We start from the raw sequence: 8,285 nt of genomic DNA, 5'->3' as shown, positions 1-8,285 counted from the left end.
AGGGAAATGGGACTCTATATACATTCTTTATAAATAAATAAGATTATACTACAGAATACGCCTGATTTATACTTTTCAGCTTTCCTTCAAACAGAATGATCCGTATATCAGTTAAACCTTATTGATCAAAAGGATAGCTGTTGAGTCTTGGTACTTTCTGCACGGGTGATTTTTCATCAGTCTTCAGTCGAGTGTGTTATTATATTGAACACTATGGTGGAAATATAGGCTATCTCCCAGGGAGGAAGAATTAACTGGTGTTTGAAATGCTTGAATTGCTCTCACTGCTTGCACAGGAGCTGAGGCTTTTGGAAGGGCTCCGGAGGAGACACCCCATAGGAATTCTGTATGCTGAACGGGCCCAGGGGAACAACTGCTGCCAGCATGGCTGCCAGCATCGTTTTTCTAACAGAAAGCACAACAAAACGTAAGAAACCAACTGCAGCCCAATTCTAGCAGGCTACGTTTCTCTAAATCCTCTGCCATGGCACACAGGTAGAAGGTACATCTTCCCACCGACAGTACGCTGCTGCAAGTGACTATTGTGTTTCATCATTTCTGTTTCCCTCTGTCTCTTGCTTGGAACCTGCGATTACTGTCTTTTCTTGCATGGGAAGTCTAACGTGCTGCATTATCCAAAACTGCAGCCATCAGTATTAAATGAAATAGAAAGGGTGATCTGGCTGAGAAGAGACAATTCTGTCTGAACTACAGAGAATGTTACATTTTATCATAACCTGATATACGTGGCTTGTTAGAGTCTGTAGGTTTCGCTGTCTGTGATAGTTGTCAAGCTATTTTATTTTAGTGGTATTAATTTAGTTTGAGAAGTGTTTATTTCAGCATATTCAGAAGACAGAATGCCTCTTTTCTGTCTAATTTGCTATGCTTTGACTTTTTACATAACTTCCTAAAAATACTTTTACAGACCTTCTGTTATAAATAGTTTATACTCATCCATTAGGAGGGAATATTTTTCACAGTTCTGAAAGAAATAGACTTTACAGGACAATCTAATTTGTAAAGATGGCCCCATATCTTACTTTATGGCCCCATATCTTTTCGTTGTTGTCCTGTTGTTCACTATGTCGTCTGCTGCAGAGGCCTGACAGCGAGCAACTCTTTGAAAACTGAACTCCTTGTAGCTAACTGCCATTGAGGCAACAGCACCATGACAACACTGTGGCAGCAGTTTTGTAATGAGGCAGAATCAGACAAAAGGCTCACACAGCACTTTGGCAGCATGACTTCCAGGAACATAAATATCCTGCACGGTAGGTAGAAATAACTGTATATGGTCACTAGCCTCTTAAAGTGGATTCATTTCCCCTAGCTTGTGGACAGCTACATTTAGTCAGACAAATCCCAGATAAATCTGTTTTAAGAGGAACACCTGACTGACTTGGCAACATGTACTTTTCCCCACAGCTACAGTGAAACAGCTGAGTTTCACCAAGTCAGCAATGGTTTCTGACAGAAATGAAAATGGAAAAGTTAACTATGTTGCTGATTACCTCCGCATGAAAATACCTTTTAAGATACATTTGCTATTTCCTAAAGAAACTACAGTGAATGAAATGTGTGTTTTTGTGTTTCTACCAGGAACACTAGAGTCCAGAAGGAGAGATAGTACACACTGTTCTCCCAACGGACAATCACAAGTAACATCAACCTATCCATCAAAGACTATAATAGGTATTTTTATCTAGGGTAAGATTGATACTTCAGGTTAATTAAATGATAATTCAGAAAACACAACTACTATTTTAAGAGGCATCAATGTATGAAAAAGATATAATCTATTCCAAAAAGAAATGCAAGTATTCAGGTACTGAAGATGAAGAGTAAGGCATTATGAACCTGAACATGTTTTACCCGCTCGCTCAGTGCTTAGAGCCTCGGTGTACCCTTGGGGACGTACTTGACAGGTTCAGTAATGTATTTGGAGGCTTTGTGCAGCATGGAATTTGTTCCTAATTTGCAGAAACAAGTAAATCATACAATCTGATTTCTAGGTAAGAAACAATGCTGGCAGGAGACAACTATTATATTTTCTTGTAAAGAAAAAGACATAATTGATTATTTACAAAAAAAAAAAATCAGTTCTCCATGTTGAAGAGAAACTATATGTAAATATCATTCCCTCTAGGACAAGCAGTTCTGAATCCTTTGCCACTTTGTATTATCTTTTTCATGCATACAGTGAGACATATATGTCAATGCTGAAGACTATCTCCATGTGTTTCTAATAGCTCCTCTTGCTGACAAGCAGCATCCTGAGCTCATGCTGAGAACAGCAAGCAGTATGCTGCTCTGCCAGTCATTCAGTCCCTCCTCTTGGCACTTTCACTTGCAGGGCTGAAGGCTCTGTTCAGGCTTTAAATATTCTGTTCAGTGTTTCTTCTTCTACCACTGTCCCTGGACTGAACATCCCTCAAATCCTTTACTTCTTGAATTAGTAAAGGAACTGCTGGGTGAAAGCAACAGCAAAACTGGGGGCAGGATGGAGTGACACGCAGATGCATCAGCATGCTCAGGGCAAGCTCTGAGAAAGAGAGGAACTGACGATTCGGGGGGGAAAAAAAAGGAAGCACTCAAATGAAAGCCATCAGGTAAATGCTTTATTCATTTGTTATAATTCTTTTACATGCTTTTTCTCTTCAATGCTTTTCCCAAGGAAAAGAAGAAAAGGAGAATGAATAAAGGTCTGGGGGAAGAATGAGGAAGAAGTAAAACTTTTTCCTAAGGCTGCTTTTTTTTTTTTTTTTTAAAGTTCTTTCCCTCATATTCACATCTCAAAATTGTTCTCCAAGTGCCTCAGTTTTGGAAAATTTGGTCATTATCCTGAGTACACCTGATTGATCAGTGTATCTTTTTAAAGCCACCCACCTAAGTCTCTCCAGTTCCTGTTGTATTATTAATAATTAAGCTATCATAATAATAATTCTTGTGCTCTCTGACGTTACTCAAAACAATGTGCAGGTGTGCCATATTTATTATTGGGAAATAAAGCATTTAAGATGTAAAAGGTATACATTAGACAAATATTGTCCGCCACGAGAATGCCTTTTGTTAGAACAGCAAAACTGTAGTGCAGATATTCCCAGGACTGACTGACTGTAACTATTCTTGCAAACCGTTTCATTTCCCAGAGGCCTTTGATGTGAATGTTAATTATTAAGAACTTGCAGCAAAGAACATGAAGACAGAATCTGCTGTGCTGCTATTCCAGGGCAAAAATGCAACATGCAGCCGGCAAAAATGAAAGATTCTCCAGGACGGAAATTTCTGTTCATGATGCATTGGAATAAATAGATTGGCATTCTGTGGAAGTGCGAATGAAAATCCCTTTCTGTGTTATTCCACATTCCCATTCTTCAGCCCTGTGTCAGGGGACACATCTCCCCTGGGAGAGCATCTCCCCTCCTGGAGGTGAGGTGTGGCTGCCAGGCTGAGGCTCTCATGCTTGGTCTCCACCTGAGCTACAGCACCAGCGATGTCACAGCTCTGCCCCTGTCCAGCCATGGACCTGCTGAGCCTGGCCCTGACTTATGGGCGCCTGCCCACCCCAGCCTCGGCCCAGCCCTGCCCGGCCCCATGGCAGTGCCTGATGCTCCCCCAGGGCTGGGGCTGCCCCTGGTGCCCTGCTCCCCTGGAGTGGGGGGACAGGCCCTGGCACCACTGGCAACCCCCACCGCTGCCGGCCCCAGGGAGCCCCAGCCCCTGCAGTGCCCTGGCACCTGGAGAAACTACAAAAGCAGAAAATACTCAGTACGAATTGTTGGGTGCTTAGCTGCTACAAATATGATTTCTTGGCTTTGTGGTACCTTTGCCCACATTGCAGTGGTGGTTGAACCGTTTCACTGGTGAGTATTAATCCTCTTGAATGGCAACGAGCACGAACAGCCAGAAGGATTCAATGCCAACAAAACTGGAAAAGGATACTGAGAGAATAAATACACTGCAAGCCTGTATACATAATGCTGTATTTTTACTAGCAGCCTGGGAAGCAAGCCAGAGGAATTAAAAATTTCCCTGATGAAAAGAAATGTGCTATAAATGGCATTTCTGAAGTTTTCTTGGACAATTTGAATGGCTGGAGTATTAAAAAAAAGAAGTTATAATCTATTTAGCAAGCATAAAAATGGTGAAAAAGTGCATGTGGGATAGTATGGGATACTGTGACTTTTTCTGAAGAAGCTGTAACTTGTACCAGAGTTATTAACAACTCAGAAACAGAGAACTTTAGCTGGCAAACCCAAGAAAGGGATGTTGCTGGGGATCAGTAAAAGAACACCAATCAAACCAAAAAACAGTTTGAATTTCTTTGTGGAAACTTGTCTATATTCTGCCTGTATGTGTGAGGAGAAAGAGAGGAAGTGATGTGATAGGCATCTGTTTAGAAAATCTGTATTGGAGGACCTGAGAGACCAGCTATGAACGAATAGGTAACACGTGCTAGGAGCAAAAGTGAACATCCCCCTCCCACAAAGGTCCATTTACTAGATCTATATCATAACAGTGCTAAGAATGAAAAAGGAAAAAAACAGAAGTGCTAATTTTAAACACATGCTTATGTACCAGGGAAATTCCAGAGGAAGGCAAAAATGATAAGATTGTGCCAATATTTAAAAAGTGAAAATGAGGCCCGTGTAATTATAAGCTACCTAGACTAATATCAGTCCCTGGCAAACCATTTTTTAAACAACTATGCCTATGTTCTCAAACGCACTAGATCAATGCGACTGCTGGCAGATCTCTATTTACTTCATGGGTTACATAAAAGTAGAAACTCTCTGCCGGGGTAACTTGTTGCTACATGGTGCAGAAAAAGATGGGGAAGTCAGTCACACCATAGGTTCCTTCATACCCTGACAGAGGCAGATGTGGCAAGCTAACCAGTGGTGAGACTTTGCAGTGCCCTGACTGCAGGTGCGTCAAAGCAGCAATAACAAAAGAAAAGTTTTATACTTACTGGATGAACAGCCAGTAGATAATCCAAAAGGTGCTATACAGGGAGCTGGAACACAGAAAGTGTGGATGCCTCAGGGACAGCCTAAATCACAATTGTTTCAGTGCCACTTAGCTGCAGTTAAACAGTGAGGATTGCACAGGTGAGGAAAGCAATGAGCTTCTCTGAGCAAAACCTGGCTGCTTTGGATCAGAGAAACCTCACTAAATGAACTACACATCTTCATCGAAATCAGCAGCAGCGTAGCAGCAACCATCCAGCTCACAAGCTGATTGTTTGGCAGTGATAGTTGCCCCTAGCACATAGGCTTGCACTCATACTTATCTGCTGCCCGTGCACAGACCTGGATTCACCCATCCTCTCTGTGATGTTCTTACCTTCAGCTTCGGGGAGGAAGATATGGCAAGATGGCAACAGGAAAAGTAATGACACAAAAGAACAACTACCAAACAAAGGAAGTACTGGAATATTATGTTAGTCAATCAATACAATCTAATGGAAAAACAGGTCTTATGAAACAAACTTGTGATGCGATTTCAGACTTGGCTGTTAGAAGGTAATTGCATAGCTGTGCTAACCTGGTAAGGTGTTTGACTTAGCACAACATGTCAATGATCTGAAAAAAATATTACAATGCAGTAAAGCACAGATTCAGTGCATCAAGGATAGCATGAGCAGGTCAAAGTAGAGGTGTCAGTGGGACAATTATCTTTGAAAAGGGATGTTTCTTTTGAGGTTCTTCGGGTTTCCTAAATGGTCTGGAAAGTAAATATAAAAACACTGCTAATCAAATTCGAAGTGATGTGGCGTTGTTAGTATGGTACACAATGGTAAGAATAAGGCAGCCAGCAAAGACTAAAAAGCTATCTGAAAAGCTATCTCCCGAAAAGTTAGGAGTATTGTAAAGGGTATAAGAGTGGTAACTCTTACACAACATAAAGAATACGAGAGTCAAAATTTGACAAGTATCTCAGTAAGTCACTGTAGTAAAAGGACTAAGGTGATTCTTGAATATGAAATAAGGGCATAATGAAAAGATAATTTTATCTCTGTATCTAGCATTCATAAAACTGATTCTGCATGTTGTGTAAAAATTGGGCAAAGGGCAGAGAAGAACTCCGTTTGGTCAGCTTAGCAGTACTGCAGCTAGGACAGGCACAAGGAAAGAACCGATAGCAAGAATCCCATGCCAGACAATTTCAAATTCAAAATGAGGCACATGTTTTTAAATCAGGATAAACTACCAAGTGAATCAGGTGATTTTTTCCATCGCCTGACAGCTTGGCATGAAGGTTGATGGGGAGCTTGCTGGGATGACTTACTTTGCAAGATAGAGGTTATATTTCAGACAGACAGTCACCAGGCCTGATTTACAGAAGGCTGACCATCTCTGCCAAGTCTGAAACTTATCAGTTTTTCAATACTGTACGCAGCATATTTATTGCTGAAATAAAGATGGTCAAAATTATTAATGACTCAAATGAGAATCACATCTTACTAAAATACTGTATATTCATCTAAGGCTTCTAAAGCTTTGAGAAAAACTTGCCTTCTAAGCATATAATTTATGGAGATAAGTGGAGCTATTCTAAGACTATGTTATCTGGTTCAAATTGAAGCACTTTATCCTAAAGCAGCCTTCAAAACAAGAAAAAAGCAGATAGGAAACTATCCATCTTTAAAAATAAGGTTCATTCACTCCCACTGCTATAAAAACTATTGTGGTACTCTTGACTGAAATACACTTAATTTTATAGATCTTTTCTTTTGCAGTGGTTCTTAAAGTGCCTTGCAATACAGACACTGTCAATGAACTTGTGAACAAAGCACCTACTATTACATGCTAAAGCATCACTCCTAGTCAGTCCTGTATTTTAAAATATTGTATAAAAGGCAAGTGACTGGACATGAGGATTATCACATAAATTCTTAAAGAAGGTGCTTTGGTTTCTACTGATTGAGCCAATAAAACGGAATAGGTCAGCTTTTCCCTTTTCCTCATCATTTTTTTCCTTCAAAAATTTCTAATTTAAAGCTAGTGCTTCTTTTAATTACACTAAGTAACCTAGTTTCAGGAGAGTCACATGGACATAACTGAAAAAAAGAATATAGTTCATCAAGGACCATTACATACTCTTGTCAGAAGAACGCATCTGTTAAAAGCAATTATCACGTTGCTGCTTTGATCAATTTAATATTTTCTTTTAAAAGGTAAAGCCCCTGGTTTGGAGAGCTGTAGAGACAGAAACAGTGGTCTCAGCTTCTGTGTAGAAAAATGAGTAAGTGCAACTCTTCTCCACAAGTCTGAAGGAGCTGATACTTCAGGGTAGTACGAGGAGCTAGGGTGCCATTATGTGTCATTTCAGTCCTCTCAGAGACAGAAAACTTCTCGTGTTAAGCTACATGCTTGCCATGAGTGTTCTCCTTGGACTCCAGGTTGGGTAATTAGATCAGAATTGCATTTTTTATATCCGCATTGTCGCAGGGGCTGCACAGAGCCAATAGCAGTGCTGCACTTCTGGCCAAAAGTCCTCCGCATGTCCCTGAGTGTAAGCACTACACAAATTTGCTGTTACACTGTACGCCCAAGGAGGCTGTGTGTCAGCAGTGAGTTAAACACTCTCTGGATAAAAAGCACAGTTTATCGGGTGTATGTACACTGCATGCATGTATATCATAGATTATTATATATGTGTATGTGTGTGCGTTTATACATTATATATATGTTGTATACATAAAAGGTGAGATTAGAAGTAAAACTAAGCCTATTATAGTCATGTAAGTAACAACCTATAGCACCTCAGGTAGGACCCCTTTTGGAGGGACGTTCTTTGTATCAAGCAGTTTCTTAGTTAAAAAGCAGTAAATTGGTAAAAAGCATAGTCTGTGGCAGGTTTGCACCTCCAGTTGGAAGGCACCTTGTCCCTGTAGGCGAGATGTCCTTTGGGGAGGTGGCTGTGCAGGTTCCTGCATCTTCCAGGCTGCCTATGCACCCAGGGAGAGAGATTTTACAGATTATTCAGGTCTGAAACCAAAGCTGTAGAGAGCAGGTTTGGAGGCAAAGACAGCAGTTCTTAGCGCTAGAGACGTAAAATATGTCTATCACTCACTATGAAGATGAAAGCAAAGATAAATGATATTGAGACTGGCATGGTGTCCAGTACTGATTTGCTCTGTGCTCCAGTTCAGGTTTTATATTTTATTTTATGCTAACTATGTGGTAATAGTCCTAATACCACTCTTACAAAACATCTCTGAACCCAGGTGGAGATCTTGGTGATTAACCTCCAAACTGACCCCTTGACTCTCATAG

This window comes from Struthio camelus, chromosome 1 (genome assembly GCF_040807025.1).
Source record: "Struthio camelus isolate bStrCam1 chromosome 1, bStrCam1.hap1, whole genome shotgun sequence".
Taxonomy (NCBI): Eukaryota; Metazoa; Chordata; class Aves; order Struthioniformes; family Struthionidae; genus Struthio; species Struthio camelus.
This window is presented reverse-complemented; position numbering follows the sequence as displayed.